Raw genomic sequence first — 27,465 nt, forward strand, 5'->3', positions numbered from 1 at the left:
AAAAAAAAAAAAAAAAAAAAAAAAAAAAAAAAAAAAAAAAAAAAAAGACACAGATCGCTCATGCCATTGTCTGTGGCTAAGGAATGCCTTGAGAGGTTTTTCTACCCTGGGTGGGCCAGGTGTTCCTTGCCCTCATTCCAGTAAACCAGCAACCTCCAGCATGTGTGTCATAGCTATCACAAGCGTGTCACAGTGCTGCAGAGATCTTGTTTATGGCCAGTTTCTCATGGCCTGTTCATAGCCAGGCTTGGGGCCTGTTTCCAGCATCTCACAATTTCTGCACTCTCCCTCTCTCAAATGCACAAGTTTCTCTGCACCACATGGCCACTGTGGGGGAAATGGGAAAGGACTGGCATCAGCAACTCAAGATTGTCTTTCTTACCATCTTCAGTTCCTCTTTCAGTGATATGAAGTTAAAATCAGGTACTGTGAGTGCTCACCTGATTTTTGGTTCTTATGGAGATGCTTTTTTTGTAAAGGTAGTTGCTAAATTTGTTCTTTCTGCAGATGGGACAATTGATGGAAGCTTCTATTCTGCCATCTTCTCCTGCCCCTCACATAACTCATTTTTACAACGCATGAATGCAACTGATAAAATTGAACCACTGAATGTACAAAGTTGAAGATCCAAATTTGGATTCAATAAAGTACAGACACCCTGAAAATTCAATCATAGTAGCACAGCAGATGCTGTACCTCTGCTGTAATGCTGTCATGTGACATATATTTTTCAATTTAAATTGTATATTCTTAACAAAATGATCTTAATGAAAAAAAGCCACCTGAAGACATTTCATTTTTTGACTAAGTATACCTAACTCAGTATTTCCACAAGTGTGTTCTTTAGAATACTATTGCTTCATGGTATAAATAGGTGTTACAAGAAAATAAGGATAAGGAGACATTGAGATGAAAAAAGTTTATAAAAACAGTTTGTTAATCATGAACAATCATTTAGTTTTTCTTTTTTCTTTATAGATTTCTTAAAGCAGTTCCATTATTTCAAGTGGGGAACATGTAGTTTTACTTCTTAGTATATAAAAGGTCATTAAAACACAATGACTAATAAAATTGTCAGACAGGTCAATTGTTAATAAAGGATGAAATGGCTGCAAAGAAGCAATGAATAATTGCTTAAATTGTGTGTACAGTTTAAGAAATAAAGCCATAAAGAAAACAAAACCAGAGCTCTCAGATTCTCTCCGTCAAATTGTTGAATTCTGTGAAGACTTCTTCCAGCCTCAGGGAAATAAATCACTGTGGCCAATTTTCTATCTTATTAGACTGGCATTTTCTGGCATTTTTAGTCTGATTATGTTGAAATTGATGCATAAAGCATTGATCATGTGATCTTTCCTTTGAAAACTTGTGGAAATACTAAATACATGTTTATACTAGATAACATTTAGAAAAAAGCTTATTGAATTTCAGAATTAAATTAAGTTAGCTAAAGAAAAGTGGAAAATCTTACACTCAGAAGATGACATAGAGCAAGTAAAAAAAAAAAGAAAAAGTAAGAGTCGGGTAGAAAATCTAACATTGTAGAACAGCCAAGAAAAAAAAAAAAAAAAGACACTGAAAACAGGAAATGAATATTACTATGGGACTTTTAAAAGAAATTTCTTATGGAAAATTGTTCAGATTTTATTCATGACACTTTCTATACTGCTGAAGCTTCACCCCTAAGGAAAAGAAATTATGCCTAGTTGTTAAGTGAAAAGGGCATAAAACTTTTATCAGGAAGTGGACAAGAATGAAAAGTTGAACTAAGCTGATGCAAGCATACTCTTCTGTAGGGTAAACGTCCCCTCCCTTCTCTCCCTTGCATCATTCCACTTGCTCTGTCCTTCTTTTGAAAAATATTCTGTTGATGCTAACCCATGAAGCCCACTTCATGAGTTTGCCTCTCGGTTAAGCATAAAAGCAAAAACTAAAGGGAAAATTTAGGGCTCACATGCATGCCTTTGCAGCTAGCTAAGGTAGGAGTCCAGATCTGTGATCAAAGTTTTAGCTTTAGTAAGACTTTGAGGAACTTAGGTAGGTGCTAATGCTCCTAGGAGGAAGCAGCATTCGGGTTTTTAGAAATCCTAATTTTATCCCTTTAGGGGAAAAAAATGCATCACTAATAAATCACTAATATTTTTGGCCAAATTACAAAGAATCTTATTGGGGTTGGGAAAACACACACACACACACACACACACACACACACACACACACACACACACAGAGATCCACCTGGTAATATAAAGCCACCAATGAATTTTCTTTTTGTTTTTTGAGACGGAGTGTTGTTCTGTCACCCAGGCTGGAGTGCAGTGGTGCCATCTCGGCTCACTGCAAGCTCCGCCTCCCGGGTTCATGCCATTCTCCTGCCTCAGCCTCCCAAGTAGCTGGGACTACAGGTGCCTGCCACCATGCCCGGCTAATTTTTTTGTATTTTTAGTACAGACAGGGTTTCACCGTGTTAGCCAGGATGGTCTCAATCTCCTGACCTCGTGATCTGCCCACCTCGGCCTCCCAAAGTGCTGGGATTACAGGCGTGAGCCACCGCGCCTGGCCAAGCCACCAGTGAATTTTTTAAAATACCTGCATTGTTGGATACATTTTTAATTTGGATTAAAAAGGTTTACTGCCTATAGTCTGCTTATTTTAAACTCTAGATTTGTGAGTCCAAAATAATTTATATATTTGATATAACATCTAAGGATATCTGAAAAAAATTGAAAGCTTTTGTGGGTTTCATATTATCAAATCAAAAATGGCAATATTTATGTCATGACCAAGCAAGGAAAACTTTACTTAAGGCTCTTGCCAATCGGGGAGGGAGACTAGAATATAGTGAACTCAACTCCACTGAAGCAAATAGCAGGAGGATTTTTAAATGCTTGGAAGAGCAGAGACCACAGGTCATCTAATTAGCTAATTGGCTTTACACAAAGGAGAAATAAACTTTCCCCTATCTTTCTGAAGGGAAGTAACTTACCACTTGGATCAAGGCACCCACTAAACTTTGTTCCTACACTTACACAGAAACTAGAAGGTAGGGGCTCTATCTCCATTGATGATGGATTTCAAAGGAATGTTTCCAAGGCTTCTGAGAAGAGTGATGGGTTGTATAAAACTGACAGGAGACTTTAAAAAATAAAAAAGATTTACATCTCAACGAGGTAAAGAAATATTTTAAAATTACAAGTTTTCTAAAGCAAATGCTCTAAGGAAAAGGAAGGTCATAGAACTAAAGGCAGAAAGAAGCTAGTCTAAAATTTAGTTAAGCTGAGGGGAATGTTAAGGCCACCTTGATCAGTTCCCCCTTTTGATCCAGGGAAACCAAGTTCATCCATACAGTTTATTTCAGCAGCTTTCTGTTGTGGAAAGACTAGTTGCACCATCTGCTGAGACTCGGCAGTAGAAAATATCTGATGGATAATGCAAGCAATTAGTCATTTAGTGTGAGGAATTCCTACAGAAAAATTTAAGAAGCAAAGGCTTTTGGTAGGAGCAGACTTTCAGTTCAGTTTCTGAGATGAGTGGGCAGTCAGGTGAGATTCCTGGACATTGAGCTTGAAGAATAGTTAGATGGTGGGATGAAGATAGCAGTGAAAATCCAATGAATTTTGCACTTTGCAGTCTGAATGTTTTCGGTGATGGCATAGAATCAGAGAGGCTTTAGTAAGACTGTCACCGTTATAGTTGTTTCCAGCAGCACAATACGGAAGATGCAGGAGTTCCAATGAACTTCCTAAGTGGCCTACACAGCAGCAGTTCCAGGCACAAAGTTTTCTCATACAGGATCTTCTGTGATATAAACTTCAAGTCATCTAGCTTCAGCTTAGAGGCTTCCTCAGATCTTGGTGGAAAAGGCCAGTTATGAAACAACCTAGAGTTCCAGTAAGAATCTCGGCAGTCAGATTTTATTTCTCAATGATGCCCAGTTGGGAGAGTGGGAGAAAAATTGGAAACACTACTTTGGAGGAGGTAACCAGATATTGAAGGAAACTTCAAAAATTTAAAATTTGGTAAGGATGGACAATTGTGCTAAATGACAGAAGTATAATTTACAGGTAGTAACAAAGCTATGCAATTTACAGAGCAGAGAAAAATACCTCAAAGACAATAAGTAGGAATAGGATCTGATAACTCAAGGGTGTGCTATTGAAATATAAGTTTTTAAGCTTCTGTTTTAAGTTCAGGGGTACATGTGCAGGTTTGTTGCGTAGGTAAACTTTTGTCATGGGGGTTTGTCATACAGATTATTTCATCACCCAGGTATCAAGCCTAGTATCCGTTAGTTATTTTTTCTAACCCTCTCCCTCCTCCTAACCTCTGCCCTTTGATAAGCCCCAGTGTGTGTTGTTCCCCTCTATGTGTCCATGTGTTCTCATAATTTAGCTCCCACTTATAAGGTAGAACATGTGGTATTTGGTTTTCTGTTCCTGCGTTCGTTAGCTAAGGATAATGGCCTCCAGCTCCATCCATGTCTCTGCAAAGGACATTATCTCATTCACCTTTTTTGATCAAAGATCATCAAAGTAAGATTATTCTCAATCACAAAATAAGTCTGTTTGCATTAAATATGGCTTCATTACTTATTTAGGTGCAGCAAGAATGGTAATTGATCACATAGACTTGTTTGAGTTTGCTTTGCTGGAGGTTTTCATAAAGAGTCTCTAATTGGACTTTTAAAATCCTCTTGGCTAGGAAGACAAGCCAGTTACTCACTACAATATTTGACCTGCAGTACCTACAAGTTTGGGTGAATACTATTCTTTAGGTCCCTAAAATATTCTAATATTCCTGGGTCTGCCAGGAAGTGACCCTCCTTATTCATCTGTAAGCTGGGAATTCTGTAAGTCAGGTACCTGTCAAGTTTTCCCAAACGGGCTTTGCAAACATTGGCTCCATAAAGTCAATCTTAGTTCGTTAAAACTGTCTAGTAATATCTGATTTTATGGATCATTCTCAGATATGACATTCCAGTTAAAGCCTTAGTTATATAACTAATGTTTCTAGTTATGTTGTGTTACAAAGAGGGCAGATTCTTATTGAACCTGAAGCAGGGGAACCCCAACATTGGAGCTTAGCCATGGGGAATTCTTGGCTTTGCTCAGCAAAGAATTGAAGGGTAAGCTGACACTGAAAGAAAGCAAGCTTATTAGAGCAATAGGATATAGCAAAATGGCTGTTTCATAGACAAAGTAGGGCTATTCTACAGGCAGACTGGTTCAGAGTAGCACTCACAGATTGCTGGCTAGCTATATTTAAACACACTTTTAATTATGCACTAATTAAGGGGGAGGTTATTCATAAACTTTCTGGAAAGGAGGTGGGAGTTCCTGGAACCATATAGGGGAGCTTCTGGGTCATTTGTAACCTGTTATGGCACTGGTGGGAGTGTCTTATGAAAATGCATTACAATTCCTAGTCCTAGCTGATTTGGGCTAGTTTAAGAAACTACATTCTGTTTTGATCAAGAGGGTCATGAAAACAAGTCCTGCTAATCTCTTACCTCAAACCTATGCAAATAATTATATTACCATGAAAATAAGAATATTCAATAAGAATGCCTCAATTCTGGAGGGAATGGGAGGGAGAAAAAAATTGTTTCATTTCTGTTTACAAAAGTATAATCCACAATGTTGTGATTTCTAGGTAGCTTAAAAGAAAAGAGAAAGAAATTTCTTTTTTCCGGAAAACAGAACATTAAAACATCAGCAATAATCCAAACAAAACCCATAATCATTCTTCATCAGTTCACTTAGTACTATGTAATTCTCTTCTGCTTGATCAAAGGTTGGCTGTCTCGTGAACCTATCAGATTCTCCACTAGAGTTAGAGAAATGTTGATTCACTCCAGGGACATTGTCTCAAAATTATTTAAATAATGCCATCTGAAGTTTGTGCCTCAGAGTATATGTCATAATCCTTCCCATGAATCTCAGAAACATTCTCTCTTTGTTGAAGATGAAACATTTTGGTCTATGGATTATTACAAGCGCTTTTTTTGTTGGTAAGCTTGTGTTTGTCATGAATTACAAGAGTTTTTAATGATCCATCAGAGTAAAACAAAAAACTCTCTGTGGATGATGAAAGACTTAAAATAGCTGTGGTTAAAGATCTATGAGGAGTTTATTTTTTTAATAATTGTAATTGGCAAATATATTTGTTGTTCTTTAGTACTCAGGTTGCTTTTACAAGCGCTGCTTTTGTAAGATGCGTTGTTTTTCACATTTTTCAAAAAAAAAAAAAAGCAGAGATTACAAACTGATAACACGGTATACCGCACTGTCAATATGACGCTAAACACAGCCACCAGAATGCTATGGAATGAGAAGAACAGTGAGCAAATTTCCGAACCGTCACGGGTACAATTTCTGGAATATGTCTACATTTAGGTTGTTATGCTTTTGTCGGGTATAAAATAGTAACTTAGGAAAGGTTAAACTCTCGTTCTTATGTTGACAGTGCTTTCCATTCAATTAACATGTTAGGAATACAGAATCTAATTATTTTGTTGCCACCTGTCTTTCTACAAGATGAAAGATCTTTCACTGATTTTTCCAGGGCGGCCCTTCAAGAATCCATCTGGGATTAAGAAGATTTCATTTAAGATTTTATTTTTTTTTAGGGAAAAAAAATCAAGAGTAGATATATCAAAGTTGCTTTAAGGAGTTTCGAATATTTGGCTTAAAGAAAGGATTATGAGTCACTGAGCAGAATAAATACTGGCTACCTATTTAATCAAAGTGATAACAAAAAAATTTCTAAAGTTAACATAGAAGGTAATGTAATTGTAAAAACATTTAGCCCTTTCAAAAGTGGTAAGTCTTGGCCCTTTTGGGTAGTGAAGAACATAATAATCTCAACAAAAAGCACAGGAAATTTTTCTGATAAAACACAGAATCTATCCCTTACCTTACTTAAAAGGTAAAGAAAAACCTTTTACAAGAGGTAATTATTGATTAAGAGCAGATCAATAATCAAAGAAAAGTTTGTTATTTTAACAGAGAGAAAAGTAAATTCTACTTTTGCTTTAGTATACTATTGATATTAAAGCTCATTTGAGAAAAACCTTATAAATAAATCCATCAAGTTCATCTTAGTCAATATTTTTCTCACGTCCACATAATCATCTGGGAATATCACAAGCATGCTAAAATGTTAGGTTTTCAGAATCACAACATTAAAATTCACAGTTTAATATAGCTATATTCTTCCAAAAGCAAAGACTATAGCAGTTAATGACCTCTTCCATTTATCATTTGGATCACATCGTTACATTAAATTTGCTAGGCAAAAATTCCCTTCCAACCTGACCAAAGCCATATTCTGCCAGAAGTTTTAAATTCTAAGTTAAACTTCTCAGTTAGGTGAGTATAATTATTTGATCAAGGATACTGACTTCTCCTTCCTTCTATCCCTTTTGGAAATCCAATCACTTGTTTGCACTAATTGAGGATGTCATATGCCACTGCATGACATTTTTAATTACTCCCTTCTTCAAGAAAGTTTTCTTCTCTTGGTTTTCCATTTTCCTTTATTGTCCTAGATTGGCATCCAAATAAGAAACTCCAATGTGATTCTGGACACTTCACTCTCATTTATTCTTTATATTTTGTTTGTGCTGTGCCTCAAATTCTCAGTCTAATATATTCTTATCTTTAGCAGAGTATTTAAGAGTGTGAGCTTTGAGATCAAGCAATCAAAATTTAAATTCTAGATTGTTTATTAGCTATATGATCTTGGGAAATAATGATAATAAGATTAAGAATAGGAATAAGAACAAAGCTATGGCCAGGCACTTTTCTAAGTACTTTACATGTATCACTCATTTAATTATCACAACAACCTATCAAATAAGTCCTATTATTACTGCTGTTTTGTAGATGAGAAAACTGAGAAATAGAGAGATTAAGTAACTCATCCAAAGTCACACAGAGAGTAAATATTCAGCCAGAATTCAAACCCAGACATTCTGACTGAAGTTTTCATGCTTTTAATCACTTCTTTCTGGTCTCTCTAGGTTTCAGCTTGATATCTTTAATTTGGTAAACAATAAATATTGCATTCCTATTAACATAAGTGCATGACTTTTATCAGACTTTCATCATTTCTTACTTGGACTACTGCGTTAGTCATTACATATGTCTCATTGCATGTCCCTAGGTTAAACTATCTTGCATTGCTACCAAGAATATTTTTTAAAAATAAAAGAAAGAACTAACCATGTTATTCACCTGTTTTAAATTTTTTAATGATTTTATTTATCTACCAAATAATATTTAAATACAGCATGTCATTTAAGAGCTTAATGGTTTGGATTCAAAATAATTAATTTCCTTGTTCCATATTTTATCATTTCCCTTTCTCGCTTATTTCACAGTTGTCTAATCGCCAGCCACACAGAAAGCTAACTGGTCCAAATGGCCCTGTGGAGCTTTACATTTTAGCATAAACTAGACCAGTATGTTATATAGCATTATGTTTAAGAATTATTAATCTCCAAATTTGCTGCTACCCACTAGCAGTACTCCAACAGTTCCCAGGTTTTCCTCTGTACTTTCCAGAAGTGGGAAGAAGGAACTTAGGACCTAGTGGAAACGTAAGTTGCAATAGTCATCTCACTATGGTAGATTATGGGTCAGGTATCACCCAGGACCAACTTGGTTTCAGTTGATAAGCATTAAGCAATAGTGTTTCTGGGTAAAATCTGTTATTAGTGTGTGGATGACAGGTTAGGGATGAGGAAGCCAGGCCCTTGGAGAGGACAGTGTCCTGGTCCCACGCAATAGATCTGATACCCATAGAGAGGCCAAAAGCAGAAGCTGGAGGGACTTTTCCACAAGAGACTTAGGGGCTGATTCCTGCAGCTCTGGAACTTGGGAACCAAGTTGAAAAACAGCTTGGGAGAAGGCACTCTCCAAATTCAGAATCAAATGCAGAACAGCTCCAGGGGCAGAGGGCAGGCAATAGGATAGCACATTACTCAGCAACTGGGGATGGAAGCACTGATAGAAAATTCCTCAGGCAGGTGGAGGGGTGCTCATGAAAAGCCTGAATGAGGCTGCTAGTTTGGAGCAGATGTGAGATATTCCAGAGATCCCAGGAACAACAGGGAAGGCAGTGTGACTATTGGGTAGCTGTGATACAGTGATAAGTCTTCTCCAGCTGGACTCGGGGTGAAATGGGCAGGTGGGGCACAAACTAGTGAAGCATAAATAATAATGCCCCTCTCTTCACCCATATGAGGGATTACTAAGACACTTAAGTATATTTCTTATCATTTGTTTTGTGATATACTCTACAACTGATCTGGCTAGATCATTATGTTATAGCATTATGTTTAAGAATTATTAATTTTCAAATTTGCTGCTACCCTCCTGGTGGTACTCCAACAGTTCCCAGGTTCTCCTCTGTATTTTCCACAAGTGGGAATGAGAAGGGACTTACAACTCAGTAGTAAAATGAGTTTAAATCCTGTGTGCTGAAGAGTGACTCTCAGGATTGAAAACTGATTACTAAAATCAATCTTGATTTATGGCAGATTGCATTTGTCCACTGAATGCTAAAACATACTAACATCTGCAATGGTCAAATTCCAGGCCCCAAAATTAGAAATTCATATGTGTTTTGCCTTTCCCACAGATGATTCACACTCTCACTCTATCCTCCAAATGGGCCTCAGTCACTCATCATCCAGTGATGATTCACTCTGCCCTGTTTACACTTAAACACATCATATAGCAACTATTTTCATATATGTCGTGGTTTCCTTGAGAAACATATGTTTCTGTAATGTTACTGGAACACACATCTATGTAGAAACTCTCAAATGCATGAAGTGACTTAGAGCTCTGGTCAGGAGCCTGGCGTTTGTGCTTAGAATCTATTCTAGGCATTAAGGAGTCCTTAATAGGTAGTGTAAATAACTTCCTATTTCCTTTGTGTTTTTGTTTGGTAATAGTGAAACACTGGAATTTAGTGGATGTAGCAGTGTGCATGTGAGAAGAGGTCCAATAAATAGATATTTTAAAATTCTAATCAGCCACCTCCCTTCACCTCAGCCTAAGCCCCTCTAGCCTACAATTCCCTTTCTTACGACCTCACTGAATTTGATTTCACTTAATTACCAATGAGAAAAGCAGGTATCTCATTCTTTATCTCCATCCTGTCTTGCTTATGACATTTAATCTAGTATTAATATGTTTCTGAAAGTGAATTATTATTAGGGTGTTCATTATTACTGTAATTCCTTACCTAAAAACATTCTGTTTATTTTGTTTCCCTGAACTGTCACCAAAGATGTCAACATTAATATTGTATTTCTCATGATTTTTGACACAAGCCATATATACTTGTGCATCTTCTTTGAGGAGACTAATTCTGAATGTATGGCATATGTTCCAATAAAATATAAAAGGAAGACTGGGCACGGTGGCTCACACCTGTAATCCCAGCACTTTGGGAGGCCAAGGCGGGCAGATCACAAGTTCAAGAGATCGAGGCCATCCTGGCTAACACGGTGAAACCCCGTCTCTACTAAAAATACAAAAATTAGCCAGGCATGGTGGCGTGCGCCTATAGTCCCAGTTACTCAGGAGGCTGAGGTGGGAGAACTACTTGAACCTGGGAGGCAGAGGTTGCAGTGAGCAACAGAGTGAGACTGCATCTCAAAAAAAAAATAGAACAGAAAAGAAAAGGAAACTAGCAAAGATGGCATCTACAAGGTAAAATCCTTCCATTGAAAAGGAGAAAATATAAAATAATTTCAATAATTTATGTCTTCAAAAACATTATATTTTAAATAGTAAAAACAAATAGAAACCACATAGCCAAATTAAAAGATTCTTGCATCCTAGCATTTGATTTACAGTTGAATCATAAGTTAAAATGTTCTATAGTTTCAGACTGCAGTATGCAAGGAGAGAAAAACATGATATGTATATACACATACAACAGTTTTCCAAATTGTAAAATGGAGGTAAAAATCTATTTGCATCCCCAGATTTCATTTCACAAAGATTTCATATGAATAAATTCTCAAGTGATTTCATTAGATTAGAAAAGAAGTTCTGTTTGTGGCAAAGAAAGCAATCTTTCCCTTCATATAAGAACTAGTCTGGTTTCACTGATGGCTTCACACATAGTCAAATCACTGCTCTGTGAAGCCAAGCATGATCTTCATAATGGTCAGGAAGCAGTGCACATAATAGTAGTCATAAATAGCTAATTACGGCTGCATGAAATTAAAGAGTACCTAAAGCATTTAAGTTATAACCTCAAGTATATTGTATACATTTAAGAAGGACAATATGGTCTAGAAATACCCATAGGAAAGATATTTTTTTAAATCTCATTAGAAAAAAAAAGGAATTTTACTTGCAAGTTTCTAACCTGCTGCTATATTGCTCCAATGAATAAGCAAATCACTTTAAGCAACACCTAAATCATATGGCATACTGTTTATATTGGTCAAGGTTCTTTAGAGAAACAGAACCAATAAGATATATAGAGATACATAGAAGTAAATTTTTTCAGTGGGATTGGTTTACACAAATACAGCCTACAAGTTCCACGACCTGCCATCTGCAAGCTGGAGGCCCAGCCCAGGGAAGCTAGTGGTATAGTATCAGTCCAAACTCAAAAGCCCATGAACTGGGGCCAATGGCATAAGCCCTGGTCCAAGCCCAAAGGCCCCAAAACCAGAAGCACTGATGTCTGAGGCAGAAGATGGATGTCCCAGCTCAAGCAGACAGCAAATTTCCCCTTTCTTCACCTTTTTGCTGTATTCAAGCCTTCAGTGGATTGGACACTTATGCACATCAACAAGGGCAGATCTTTACTTAACCTATGGATTCAGAGGCTAATCTCTTCCACAAACACCCTCACAGGCACACCCAGAATTATCTTTACCAGCTATATGGGAATCCTTGAGCCCAATCAAGCTGACACACAAAATTAACTACCACAGGGTTTTTCTATGAATGAATAGAAAAGGAAGCTGGAGGATAAAGATGGCCATGGGTGCCACAGCAGTCAGAAGCCTCTTAGCCATGGCAGGACTGTGAGGGTAAGGGCTGCTTTGGATAGGGTTGAGCAGCTGAGCATAGGAGGACAAGGAATCCAGTCTCCCAAGGGAGCCTGATAAAGCCCCACCCTCACCCCAGCAATGACCACCTTTAGTCCACAGTCCCTCTGCTGAGGAAGACCCTTCACCCAATGCCTAGGAACCGGTCAGGTAGCAATACAAAGTCACGGCCCAATCCTCAACTAATCCAGACTAAACTTTCTGTAGACATAGAGGTCTGGAGGTACTAATAATTCCAAGCATAAGGGCTATTGTGGTCATAATAAACCACTGCATTTACAAAAATGACAAGACTGTAACTCTATAAGAGAGGGAATTGGCCAGGTGCAGTGGCTCATGCCTGTAATCCCAGCACTTTGGGAGGCTGAGACGGGCAGATCACAAGGTCAGTAGATCGAGACCATTCTGGCTAACACGGTGAAATCCCATCTCTACTAAAAACACAAAAAATTAGCCGGGCATGGTGGCGGGCGCCTGTACTCCCAACTACTCGGGAGGCTGAGGCGGGAGAATGGCGTGAACCCGGGAGGCAGAGCTTGCAGTGAGCCGAGATCGCACCACTGCACTCCAGCCTGGGAGACAGCGAGACTCCGGCTCAAAAAAACAAAAAAAAAAAAAAGAGGGAATTTGGGGCTCTTTTATTCAGCTGAATTCTCAGGTTCTAGAACAGTGCCTCACACAGTATAGGTGTTCAATGAGTATTTGATGAATAAATCTCTACTTCCTGCATAATAACCAGTCTGGTCATACCCACAGACTTTACACAATGTCTGCTCTATAAACAGTGTGTTGAGTCTGTGTATATCAAATATCTCAGACACAATGATCACCAGCAATTTCAGACACATGGACATATTGGGCATATGTTTATTTTATTATTTATTTTTAAATTGATCTTAAAATTTCTACAGTGCATAATACGGTTTCACATATTCTGAACCTAAGGTATTACATAAAAGTGCATAAACTTATATGTACTTTTTTCTAAAATTACATTAAGAACACTTAACATGAGATCTACCCTGTTAACAAATTTTCAAGTATACAATACAGTATTGCTGACTGTGCTAACAACATAGACACAGTGTTGTACAGCAAATCTCTAGAACTTAATGACTTGCGTACTGAAACTGTATACCTGCTGAATAGCAATACCGCATCTCTGCCTCCTCCCCAGCTGCTGGCAATCACCGTTTTACTCTTTGCTTCTATCTATTGGATTATTTTAGATACCTCATGTAAGTGGAATTATGCGTTATGGGCTAATTTCACTTATCGTAGTGTCCTCAAGGTTCATCCATGTTGTCCTATATGGCACTATTTCCTTCTTTATTAAGGCAACTTTCAGTCATGATAGAATACACTCATAACTCCCAAAGCCTGCATCTTACCATGAGAAACTTCCTCAATTTCTTAAAAGTTTATTCAGTAGATTTAAATGGTTTATTCTAATTATATTTACAATTAAATATAAAATAATATGTTAAATTTTATAACTAACTAATCCATTCTGCTAGAACAGCAAATAGCCCATAGGATATAGCTTCAATAGTAATCACAGGCACCAATTATTTCATGCTCATATATCCCAGATCCTGGGCTAAAAAACTTTTTATGCACTTTAAAATTTTAATTCTGATGACAGTTCTGTGAAGAAAATATGATTAGCCCCATTTTATATATGAAGAAACTGAAGCTTAAGAAAACTACACATTCAAGAAAGTAAAGTTTTTACATAGTATTATACAAAATACATGCAATATGCTCCCCCCTCAATCACTCATTAGGCAGGGGAGGAGTACGAAGACCAGCACTGCTCAACTCAGCAGGTCTGAGTAATTTTTCATAGCTTCAACATGAGGTAAGAAGCTTGGGATAGAATGTAAGTCAAATGAATCACAATTCATTTTTCTATTAATATATCAGAGTTGTCAACCAGAACATGTCTGTTATCCTCACTATAATCACCAAATATTGTCACAGTATTTCTCACTGTGTCAATGCTTTCTTCATCAAATCTTGCTTTAACAATAATTTTAAAAAACACACACACAACAGTTTTGCTGGTTTAAAGTATCACTTTAAAAAAAACTCACCAGTTTGTTGAGTTTGGACATATGCAAGCACCCATACTACCATCAGTACAACTAAGGTACTAAACATATTCATCACGCCCTAAAATTAATTTGTGTGCATGTGTGTGTGTGTGTGCGTGTGTGTGTGTGTGTGCATGTGTATGTGTCTGTTGAGGTGGTTTCAGGTTTTGGTTTTGGCAATTTTTTAACTAAGAACATATTACATGTGTGCAATTTTTTGTATGTCAATTACACCTTGACGAGCTAAACATGATACAAATAAATAAAATGTCAGTTGAACTCTACAATGTGCTAAGTGACACTGTTCATTTACCTTCTGATATAAATTCTTTATCTTGGCAGGGGCTGCTGGCAATCAGTTCATGTTCCAGCAGGGCCTGCAAGCCATCCATTGAGCAGCACTCTACCAGACCTAAGGGGTTTGAACAAACAACTAACATCTCAGTCTAAGAGTGCCCAAGCTGGACACAAAAATATGAATGTTTGTGTGAAATGTTCAGGTATCTTTAATTCCTTAGCTGTCTTCTTTCAATCAGTCAAAAAAACTAACATCTATTCAGTATATTTAACATACAAAGCATTATAATAGAACATGGAGAGAATTTTAAAAATCAGGGTCGCTGCCTGCTTCCATGTTTGCCATTTGAATGGAGATAAAAATGAATGCAAATAAAATTAATACTATTTGGGCATTAAAGATAAAGGCCAAACAAGTGACGTAGACCAACACAACAGCTGAGAGAGGGAGCTCTGGGGTGAGCTGCAAGGCTTCACGGTAGAGAGAAAACGTAAGCAGGTCCTGTAATGATGAAACACTCCATGTGGTCTGAGAAGAATGCAGAGGCAGAAAATATAAGCACATTGCTATGAAAATGAGGGAAAGTAATCAAGTGAAGTGAAGAATTTGAGGGCACAGAAAGAAGTAAACTAGGAAGGTAGACATTCCCTCAGGGACATGGCAGACAGAGGCTTAGCAAGCATATTGGGTTTCTTGAAGGAAAGCCTTTTATTACTGAAGCCTGACTGTCTTAATAATTAAGCAGACACTTGGTTAGGGACACTGTTTTTCATTTTTAGTATGCAGGGGTGCATTTTTTTTGCATAATACTGACTTCACATAAATTGTCATGAAGACCCTGCAGGTTGTTTTAGTTCAGGTTTATATATTAAGGATGGGATAATTTATGTACTATAATCAACTTCTAAAAAGTCCTACCCTGGTAAATAATGTGTCTATTCATATCATCTAGAAAGTATCTGATCCTGGGTTTAAGCTTAAGTCAAAATGAATTTGCCTGAGAAACCTTTAGTATGGAGTATCTTGGGACACATTCCAGGGAAAAACAGTTTCCCATATATTCTCCAAAATTTTGTGGTGGATTTAAATTTAGAAACTCCCATGACTATATACATTTGTTACAGGAAATAAAATATAACACACGTTATTAAGGGCAAATATTTATTTAAGACTGAATCTATATTTTACTCTTTGGTGAGCCCTTTTCTCATATTTTATTTTGCAAATTAATTTTTTGTTTTATTTATTTTTACTAAATGCTAAATATATTAATCCACATATTCAAACTAGCAAAAGACAATAGTTGAATGTGAGGTGCTTCTTTCCATTTCAGTGTTGAAATGCCTGTCCTTATCTTAATTCATAAGAGACCCATTCAGGTAATACCTCTACTGCCAGTTATATCTGTGTCTCCATGCAATTCATACAGTATAAGAAAAGCCTGTAGTTCTCCATATTTAAACCTTTGTAAGTGACTTACAATTATTTATTGAAAGATTTAATAACCTGTACTATTTCATGGAAGTGGGGGAAATACCTGCCAGAAAATTCTATACACACATCTATAATTTCACTAACTTTTAGTAAGTGATTAGGTGATATCGAGATTTGCTCACAAAAATAATAGCTATGTGAGGTAATGCATATGTTAATTAGGTACATTCAGTCATTCTGTAATGTATATATACTTCAAAACATTGTGTTATACATGGTAAATACATGCAATTTTATCCATCAATTAAAAATAAAGGACTGGATATATTTACATTTTAGCTTAGAATATAAATTGACAATTGTCTAACATTTTCAAATGAGTTTGCACACCTTTCCCACTAGCATTTGTTTTCATATTAGTTGCCTCTCATTCCCACATATACCCTTGTACAATTAGGATTAACTCCAAATTTAAGCTTGAAGAATATGTTCAAGAGCACTATGAACTAGTATGTTCAAGAGACACCTGGCCAGAGCCATAGGTAGCATGATAATGAGGAGTCTGAAGGAATGATCTGGCACTGGGTTGGGGAGGAGGAAGCTTTTCAGAAGAAACCACAAAGGGGAGAAAAGAGAACTGGATAACAAATTGAAATCCAGGAATCTGAACACAGAAAGGAGAGATGGCTTACCAGTTTTTACCAAGTTTAAGGAGCTAATGGGATCAGATAAAAGTCAGAACTGTTGGGGTCAAGCAGGTGAGTTTGCTCCTTGGAGGAGGCCTGGCCCTCAGATGGGTCCTGATAGCCAGGATCTATTACAGTGGCCACCAAATGAAGCTCTTTGTGCAGTTAAAGCCATGCCTTCATGAGGTTTTCTGTTTTCATGTGCATGCACATGTGTATTCTCTCTTTAAAAAAGGACCTGCTGTCTAAATTTCCATATTTTTCAGCACTGTTCCATCAGTGGAATACACAAAAAAGGATTCAATCATTTCCTTGAGGTCAAACTGTGGAAGGACAGATTTTCTAATTTAGAGTTCTGAGTAAAAGCTTCCATAAAACATATGATACTGCCTTTCTTTCTATCTTTTTGCTGTCAATTATGAGTTTCACTTTGCCTGCAGAGAAAGTTTTTCATTAGCAGTTGCTTTCCTGTAAGATGGAATAACACATTTGATAGCATTCTCTGTGACCTATCATTAATTTATTTTGTTCACTGTGATTACAAAGATTAAAACCAAGTCCCCTGATACATTTTTAGACTCATAGAATTCAATTTGAATTCAGCATTAATTATTGTGCCATTAAGCATGTTCTCTTTTCCTGACACTGCATGATATTAAGTCCCTTCAAACTTTTGGTTGTTCATAGTAATTTACACTGTTTGAAAATAATATGCAGTGACATAGCAAGCAGAAGTCACATCTACAGCTGATTTAACTCAGTGTATTCCAAATCACAATTCATTCTCCTATTAATACATCGGTTGTCAACTAAAATGTGTCTGTTAAGCTTATTATAGTAGCAGAACTTGTATCATAGTGTTTGTCACAAAACTTCATAGAAAATACTTTTTGACCTACTTGAGTCTTATTGCTTGTGAGAGAGATATTGCTGTGTGTGAAAATAAAGCTAGATACCCTAGAAATCCTATTGTAGAGAAGCTGAAATAACAATATAACAAATTATTTGTTATTAGGATGATAAAGAAAAATAAGCATAGTAGAGCATATAAATGGCTTTCTAATGTTTAACCAGGGTGTAGTATTTTTTTTTTGGTTCCATAAATTACCCAATCTTTAAATTCAGAACACTTATATGACGCTTTCATTTGTAGACGTTTTTTGTGAAGGTCAATTCTGACTTAGTATTTATGGCATGTGTTTATGCATTTGTCTAGGAAATCGGTAATGGAGACAAGTCATTTTATCTTTGTCTTTTGTGAGAAGCAGCACTAAAATAGGTGATATTGGCTCTTATATTTAGAGAATATAAATGTATACATGCCCACACCTGAGTTTGAGAACAAGCAAATAACGGTGGCAACATAATATGAACAGCGCCCACTTAAGTGACTTCTTTTCTATTCCCATTCAAAAAGGAAAAGCAGAAGTTACAAAAAACATTTTGTTTGTTCCTTCTCAAATAAAGCAAATTATTGTTCCTTTTAAAATGACCTTCCATTTTCTAGGCGTATAAAACCATAACTGTCACAGCTAAGATATATCAAACATATTAAATATGGAATTAAATGCAAAGCAGTGTTCCATACATGAGGCTGAAAAAGGTATTTCAGATATTTTTAATTCCCACCATGACAAAGAAATGAAGAGGTGCTGCAGCAAATGCGAAGAGATTGTTACTCAGATTGGTTTACCTGAGCCACCTGTACTAAATATAAGTTATACCATACTAGAGATTTTTATAGTCATTAATCAAATGAATACATTATATACCTTAATATATTTCCTTATGAACACAATTGACAACATAATTTATCTAAGATATCACATTTGAATCCAATGATTAAAATGTTGGCATAGCTTCACATACATTTCCATTACAATGAATTAAGCGAATCACAGAAGATTCTATCAAAATGTACAATTCTTCTACTTTAGGCACTGTTAAGCTTAAAATAGAAGACATCTTTGGGATGCTTCACGTTATATAACTTCTAAGGTTGATTTTTAAAAGATCTACTAAATACTTTGAATTGTATTCATGTCTCAAGCCGATCACTATTTACAAGAGTCCTGTAAGCAGTGGTCTTTATAAAAGAGAAGAAAACAGAAAGAAAAGCAAAGATTGCTTTTATGTGATTCCTGGATGCTTTCACATTCAGAGCCTGGAGCAATTAAATGAAACCATAATTTGTTACAACTATAAAGAAAGAGAAAATGGCCTGATGAGAATTTTGGGCAGTCTTAGCTTTAACATCTTCTCCAACATCAGTGCAGTAGGATCTATCTGAGATGGCCAGTGGGATGAAAGGTATGTTCAGACTGGATGCTCGGTGTAACTACTGGATGAAACCTATCAGGGTGTCTAGACTGGTCTGTGTGGGTGAGCTAGAAGTGTATTCAATATACTCAGTGTATCTGTACTGACAATGTGTCCCCATCATCAGCTTGAATAATCCCTGAGTCCATGTTGTTACATGATTATGGGATGCTTGGGTGGTCACTGGCTGAAGTTTTACCTGAAATCATGACCTGAAAAATCTTGGAGAAAAATCGTGAAATGTGGAATGTCTACAGATAATTTTAAAGGCGGTAATATAATATGATCACCTTTCCTCACCAGAGCACAGCCCTGAATGCCTGACTGCAGAAAAGAAAAAGAGAATTCTAAGTTCAACAGACCCTGGATCTTACCTAAAATAGTAATTATTTTGAATCCAGATGAAGAGAAGAAAAGGGAGTAGCAGCAGTTTACTCTCTAACTGTATCGTCGGATGAAATATGTTGCCATTTTGTTTTGACAGTTCCAAAACAAAGACATTGATTCTTGTCAAGCTTTCTTTTATTTGCTCCTTCCAGGCTGCAAGTTGTTCAGAAGCTGGGTGAAAGATCACTGTGCCACAGACAAACTGTCCTCATCCTTGTCCTTGAGAAAGACACCTCTCTACTTGAAACACCGCAATGGATTCTGTATCTCTACTGAATTTCTAAGACCTTGAAGGTGAAATGTGTTTCTGGCCCTTCAAAGGCTTGCATGACCTGTCTATTGGATGATGTTGATGTTGGTTAGTGCAGTTATCATCCGGCAGTAGAATTCACAGTCCTAAGTGGCATGGCATTATCTTTTTTTGGCCAGATAGTAATGCAGTTGGTAGAGGAATAATCACACACATTGCCTCATTTTAAACTTGTCTAGGCATTCAGCTACATAAACTATTCCTCATCACTTCATCCTAAATGGCAAATTGACTGGAGAAAACGTAAGTGAGCACTGAAGAAATTTATCTCAAATTCCTGTAGGGAACTGAATTTGTGCCTCAACTGAAATAGGTAACCACTTCTACTTAATAGGCTATAAAGAGATATCAGATGGCATTGTGATGTATGATCTTTAGTATGACCTTTGGCAGGCTACAGTGGCTTCTGAGGGATTTGAACCCACAATTAATGGTATTGCTTTCTTGCGAATTTTTCTGTTAACATTCTCTGTAAATCATAGGAATCAAGGGATTGATTTCTTAGCTAATAGGTTTTTTATGTGTACTTATCTCACCAATTACAGTAGGGCCATTAAACAAACAATGACTTTTGGAGGAAAATATAAGGGTGGAAATATTTGAATGCCAAATATTTAATAATAATAATATGTAGACTGAATCTGACCTTCAGCTAGGCCTACTGTGGTATCTGTCATTTGGCATTTAGGCATGTAATTTAGATTTAATTAAAGCAATTTCACCGAGATATTAGAAAAGGTTGTTATTCTCCCCAAGTGGTTGCCTGATCCTACTTTATTAGAAAATATTGATTCAAATTAATATAAACAGAACTGGAGAATAAAAATCTTAGGTAAAGATAAACTCTTAATTTGAAAAATAATTTTAATCGATAATAAGGTCTTTCACAGAAATAATCACAAAGTTATATATAGAATTATTGAACAACATTTATTAGAGTTGCTTCCTACATCCTCCTGCAGATTTTTCAGAACTACCACGTTAGAGTTTAAAATGTCTCAAACTTCTGAAATTAAACATATCAGCATTTCAATAGAAAATGCCCTTTTGTTCATAATCTAAAATCAGCCATATTCATTTTTTAATACTTCTAAGTTTCCAAGAGGTTACATAAATTATTATGCTGTAAATATATTATAGTATTTATATTTATATTTATTATATCATACTATTCAATTACTAGCTTATACTATTAACATAATTATATTAATAGTATATTCAATATATAATGTATAATCTATATATTATAATTACATAATCATAATTATATCAATAACATATTTATAATATAATAATTTAGGCAACCTCTTGGAAATATATAGTATATTTTTATGCTATACATATTTAACCTCTTGGAAATATATAGTATATTTATTACAAGTAGAAACATCCTTACCCATTCATCTTTACAATAGCTTTGCTAAATATTTTACAAAACATAACTCCTGCCCTTCAATAAACTAGAAACCTAGAATTTCATGCAAGCATTTACCCACTCTCAAATTAAAAGAAGGAGAGAAAGAAAAAAGCAAAAGTTTGTGCTAAGTTATTTTAGAAAATAAAAGGCAAATAATATCATCATTTTAAGATAGCCACCATTCAATATTTTGTAATATTATTTCTCCTTGTGGAAATGTGAAAGAAACAAAAACAGATATGAGAATTGGTTAGAGGTCAGAAAAGAAACTGTAGGTCTTAGATGAAGAATAAAATGAATATTGAAAAGAAATAAGAATGGATAAATCAAGCTAATTAACATATGAATTATCTCACATAATTTTTTGTGGTAAGAACACTTAAAATCTACTCTTAATAATTTTCAAGAATACATACATTGCTATTGCTACTAACTATAGTTATGTTGCACAATAGATCTCTTGAACTTATTCCTCCTCTCTAACTGAAATTTTATGTGCTTTGACCAACATCTCCCTAAACTAATTCAACCTCCAGCTCTCAGCTCCTGGTAACCACCATGCTACTCTCTGCCTCTCTAAGTTCAACTTTTTTAGATTTCATGAGATCATGTGATATTTATCCTCTGGTTGGATTATTTCATTTAACATAATGTGCTCCAGGTTCATTCATGTTGTTGCAAATGACAGGATTTACATCTTTTCAAAGCTGAATAGTAATCCATTGTGTACACAGACCACATTTTCTTCATCCATTCATGTCTTGATGGACACTTAGCCATTCCACAATGTATACATATTTCAAAACATGATGTTGAACACGATAAATGTATAAAACTTTTATTTAGTAATTTTAAGTATAAATAAACAATAGAGTTTAAAAAAAGAAAGATTTATATATCCTAAGAATTTAAAATACAACAGCTTTGTTCTTTTTGCTTATGATTGCCTTGGCTATTCAGGCTCTTTTTTGGTTCCATATGAATTTTAAAATATTTTTCTACTTCTGTGAAGAATGTCATGATAGTTTAATGGCAATAGCATTGACTCTATAAATTGCTTCGGCAGTATGGCTATATTGATTCTTCCTATCCATGAGTACGCAATGCTTTTCCATTTGTTTGTCTCATCTCTGATTTCTTTGAGCAGTGCTTTGTAGTTACACTTGAAGAAGTCTGTTACTTCCCTTGTTAGCTGTATTTCTAGGCATTTTATTCGTTTTGTGGCAATTGTGAATAGGAGTTCATTTGTGATTTGGCTCTCGGCTTGCCTGTAGTTGGTGTACATGGAAACTATAGACTTTTGCACATTGATTTTGTATCCTGAGATTTTGCCAAAGTTGCTTATTAGCTTAAGAAGATTTTGGGCTGAGACGATGGGGTGTTCTAAGTATAGGATCATTTCATCTGCAAACAAAGAAAGTTTGACTTTCTCTCTTCCTATTTGAATTTCCTTTCTTTCTTTCTCTTATCTGATTGCCCTGGCCAGACCTTCCAATACTATGTAGAATAGGAGTGGTGAGAGAAGGCAACCTTGCCTTGTGCCAGTTTGCAAGGGGAATGCTTCCAGCTTTTCTCCATTCAGTATGATATTGGCTATGGGTTTGTCACATACGGCTCTTATTATTTTAAGGTATGTTCCTTCAATACCTAGTTTATTAAGAGCTTTTACCATGAAGGACATTTAATTTTATTGAAGGCCTTTTCTGCATCTATTGAGATGATCATGTGGTTTTTGTCTTTATTTCTGTCTATGCGATGAATTACATTAACACGATGCATCATGCTACCCAACTTCAAACTATACTACTGGACTATAGTAATCAAAGTAGCAGAGTACTGGCATGGCACAAAAACAGACACATAGACCAATGGAACAGAACAGAGAACCCAGAAATAAGGCCACACACCTACAACCATCTGATCTTCAACAAACCTGACAAACACAAGCAATGAAGAAAGGATTCCTCATGTAATAGGTGGTGCAAGGAGAATTGATGAGCAATATGGAGAAAATTGAAATCAGACCCCTTCCTTACACCATGTACAAAAATCAACTCAAAATGGATTAAAGAATTAAATATAAAATCCAAAACTATAAAACTCTGGATGAAAAACTAGGCAATACCATTCAGGACATTGGCAGAGGCAAACATTTCATGACGAAGACACCAAAAGCAATTGCAAGGAAAGCAAAAATTGACAAATGGGGTCTACTTAAACTAAAGAGCTTCTGCACAGCAAAAGAAACTGGAAACAACATAAACAGACAACCTACATAATGAGAAAATATTTTGCAATCTATTCATCTTACAAAGATCTAATATCCAGCATCTATTAAGAACTTAAACAAATTTACAAGAAAAAAATAAACAATCCTATTAAAAAGTGGGCAAAGGACATGAACAGACACTTCTCAAAAGAAGATACACATGCAGCCAACAATCACATGAAAAAAGCTCAGCATCACTGCATTAGAGAAATGCAAATCAAAACCACAATGAGGTACCATCTAACACAAGTTAGAATGGCTATTACTAAAAAGTCAAAACACAACAGATGCTGATGGCATTGTGGAGAAAAAGAAACACTTCTACACTGTTGGTGGGAGTGTAAATTAGCTCAACCACTGTGGAGGACAGTGTGGCAATTCCTTAAAGATCTAGAAGCCTTAAATACCATTTGACCCAGTAATCCTATTACTGGGGATATATCCAAAGTAATATAAATCATTTTATTATAAAGACATATGCACGTGTATGTTCACTGCAGCACTATTTACAACAGCTAAGACATGGAATCAACCTAAATGTCCATCAATGATAGGCTGGATAAAGAAAATGTGGTACATGTACACCATGGAACACTATGCAGCCATAAAAAAGGAATGAGATCATATCTTTTGCAGGATGGAGCTGGAGGCCATTATCCTTTTTTTTGTTTGTTTGTTTGTTTGTTTGTTTGAAATAATGGAAATTTATTGTCTAAGTTCTAGAAGTTAGAATTTCAAGATCAAGGTGTTAGCAGTATTGGCTTATTCTAGGACTAGTGGTAAAGAATTTGTTCTATGCCTTTCCCCTACCTTCTTGTGGTTTATTGGTCATCCTTGACAATCCATGGCTTGTAGATGCATCACCCAGATCTCTGTCTTCATTTTCAAATGTCCCTTCTGTTTGCATATATGTGTCCAAATTTCCCCTTTTTAGAAGGGCACTGGCTATATTGGATTAGTGCCCACCCCAGTGATCTCATCTTAACTTGATTTTCTCTGGAAAAACAAAACCAAACCTATCTGCAAGTAAAGTCACATTCTAAGATATCAGGGGTTAGAAGTTCAACATATTAATTTGAAAAGGGACTTAAACACATAATAGAGTCCAAAATGCCCAGGGAGTATTCATATGAGGCTCTCTATCTTGTGGTATTATCTCAATGGGAACTCCAAAACGGCAGAACCTAGATTTTAAGAGACAGAAAACACATATTCCACAAATGGGTCACTGGAAATGATAATAAATGGGGTCATTTGCTTCAATCCCTCAGTTTCAGGACCCATGCATTGTACCATATGNAATAAAAATAAATAAATAAATAAATAAATAAATAAATAAATTAAAATAAATAACTCTCAGCAGTCCTGGTAGAGATGGAATACCCAACCATGGAATGTCAAGAGGCCATTATCCTTAGCAAACTAATGCAGGAACAGAAAATCAAATACTGAATGTTCTCACTTGTAGGTAGGAGCTAAATAATAACACATGGACACATAGTGGGGAACAACACACATTGGGGTCTGTCAAAGGGCAGGGGCAGGGAGACGGGAGAGGATCAGGAAGAATGAATAGCTAATGGATGCTGGGCTTAATACTTGGGTGATGAGATGATCTGTGCATCAAAATACCATGGCATGTGTTTACCTGTGTAACAAATCCATACATCCTGCACAAAAGTTGAAAGTAAAAAAATAAAATAAAATACAACAAATTTATATGCCAATAAAATTAATTTACTAACACTAAAAAAGCAATAGAAAAGTAAATGAAGAAACAGATGAAAAGAAAGAGAAAAGCAAACATTTCCATTTTTAAAAAGCAGTTGTAAGACATTCTTATGGTGATACTTCCAATCTTCCTGACTCATTGCCAGGTTTAAAATTTGGGTACCAAGTAAGCAGACTTATGCTTGTTTGAATATTGAAGGGAGGAAATTACGAACAACTAGAGATTAGATAATTTAGGAATTGTGACCAGAAAATAACTGCAGTGCTGACATGAAAATACACGTGTTGATATCCTTTTAGAGGAGGTAAAAAGTGTGCTTAATATTTGCAAAGAATGGAGATGTTTCTCAGGGTCTAGCAAAAATAAAAAGGATGGCTTACACTTTGACAAATTTTGAACAGATTAAATTCAAACATAGGAAAATGTCATTCAAATACTATAACAACTGAATTTAATTGTTAATAAGCGTATCACAAGGCATTCCCTGGAAAATCTGCTCCTGCTCTAATCTTAGTAGAAACTTTTTGAAAAATGTGTTGTGGCCAAGTAAATATGAAAACGCTCCCTACTTCATTGGGAAATTCATTCTAAAGGGCCATCTTTTACTTTGCTTCTACCAAATAATGAGTGCAGTGATTTTAAAAATTGAACAGTATGGGAAAATTTAAAATGATAAACCTCATCCACTGTCCCAGTGTTCCTGAAGCCACACCTGCTCACAATAGACAACCATTTTGATGATCTCTGTTAGTTCTTCTAGTGTGGCTACCTTCATGTCTGTAAATAATATTCTTTTTTTTTTTTTTGAGACGGAGTCTCGCTCTGTCGCCCAGGCTAGAGTGCAGTGGCCGGATCTTTGCTCACTGCAAGCTCTGCCTCCCGGGTTTACGCCATTCTCCTGCCTCAGCCTCCCCAGTAGCTGGGACTACAGGCGCCCGCCACCTCGCCCGGCTAGTTTTTTTTTGTATTTTTTAGTAGAGACAGGGTTTCACCAGGTTAGCCAGGATGGTCTCGATCTCCTGACCTCGTGATCAATGTTATATAATATCTACTGTCTTTCTGTTATGAAATATAATATTTACCTCAACTACTTGCCCTCCACCATCCTTCCAGTACTGTTACATTTTTTTAATTTCTTCAATTTGTTACCATTGTATCTTTAAACCATATGACTAAAACTCTACTTCTTCTGTTAACTGTATATAGTATCTCTTGTTTTCTGTTTTGTTTGATTATATAATAAGGTAGCTTTTATAATTATGTAGCTTTTAAATATTAGCTACCTAATATTCAAAAGTATGATCAAATAAGTTTACCACACCCATTTGTAAAATGATTCTTTCTGCTAAGACTTTTTTTGTATGCCCTTAGCTGTCAGATGCCAGAGCCAGTCAGCAGATAATTATGGTTTAATTCCTAAGTTAGCAATCTGAGCCTCCTAAATAATACAGGTCCTTCATAATGGGGTTACTTTCTCCAAAACTAGCCTGAGCCTTTTGTGTCCCATGACTAAGTTTATCTGATGGGTCCATAACCACCCATGAGTGCATACATCATCTACATTTTGGCAACTGCATTTTCAGACTTCCTTATGCTCCAGCTCCAGCCAGGACTGGTTTCTCTCTGTGCCTGCTCTCCAATAGTCACATTCAAGCTTATAATTATATTTTCTTCTGGACTGGATGCACTGTTTTCTGCACTCCATATTCTCCTTTCTAGTTTGCAGCCATGTCTTGTTGGTGCACATTCTCTAACAGCTCCTTAAGAAAGGGTACAAGGATAGCATAAGAAACTACCATCAGAGTGAACAGGCAACCTACAGAATGGTGTTTGAAATAATGGAAATTTATTGTCTAAGTTCTAGAAGTTAGAATTTCAAGATCAAGGTGTTAGCAGTATTGGCTTATTCTAGGACTAGTGGTAAAGAATTTGTTCTATGCCTTTCCCCTACCTTCTTGTGGTTTATTGGTCATCCTTGACAATCCATGGCTTGTAGATGCATCACCCAGATCTCTGTCTTCATTTTCAAATGTCCCTTCTGTTTGCATATATGTGTCCAAATTTCCCCTTTTAGAAGGGCACTGGCTATATTGGATTAGTGCCCACCCCAGTGATCTCATCTTAACTTGATTTTCTCTGGAAAACAAAACCAAACCTATCTCCAAGTAAAGTCACATTCTAAGATATCAGGGGTTAGGAGTTCAACATATTAATTTGAAAAGGGACTTAAACACATAATAGAGTCCAAAATGCCCAGGGAGTATTCATATGAGGCTCTCTATCTTGTGGTATTATCTCAATGGGAACTCCAAAACAGCAGAACCTAGATTTTAAGAGACAGAAAACACATATTCCACAAATGGGTCACTGGAAATGATAATAAATGGGGTCATTTGCTTCAATCCCTCAGTTTCAGGACCCATGCATTT

The sequence above is a fragment of the Rhinopithecus bieti genome, unplaced genomic scaffold (genome assembly GCF_001698545.2).
Source record: "Rhinopithecus bieti isolate Rb0 unplaced genomic scaffold, ASM169854v2 scaffold_28846, whole genome shotgun sequence".
Classification (NCBI taxonomy): Eukaryota; Metazoa; Chordata; class Mammalia; order Primates; family Cercopithecidae; genus Rhinopithecus; species Rhinopithecus bieti.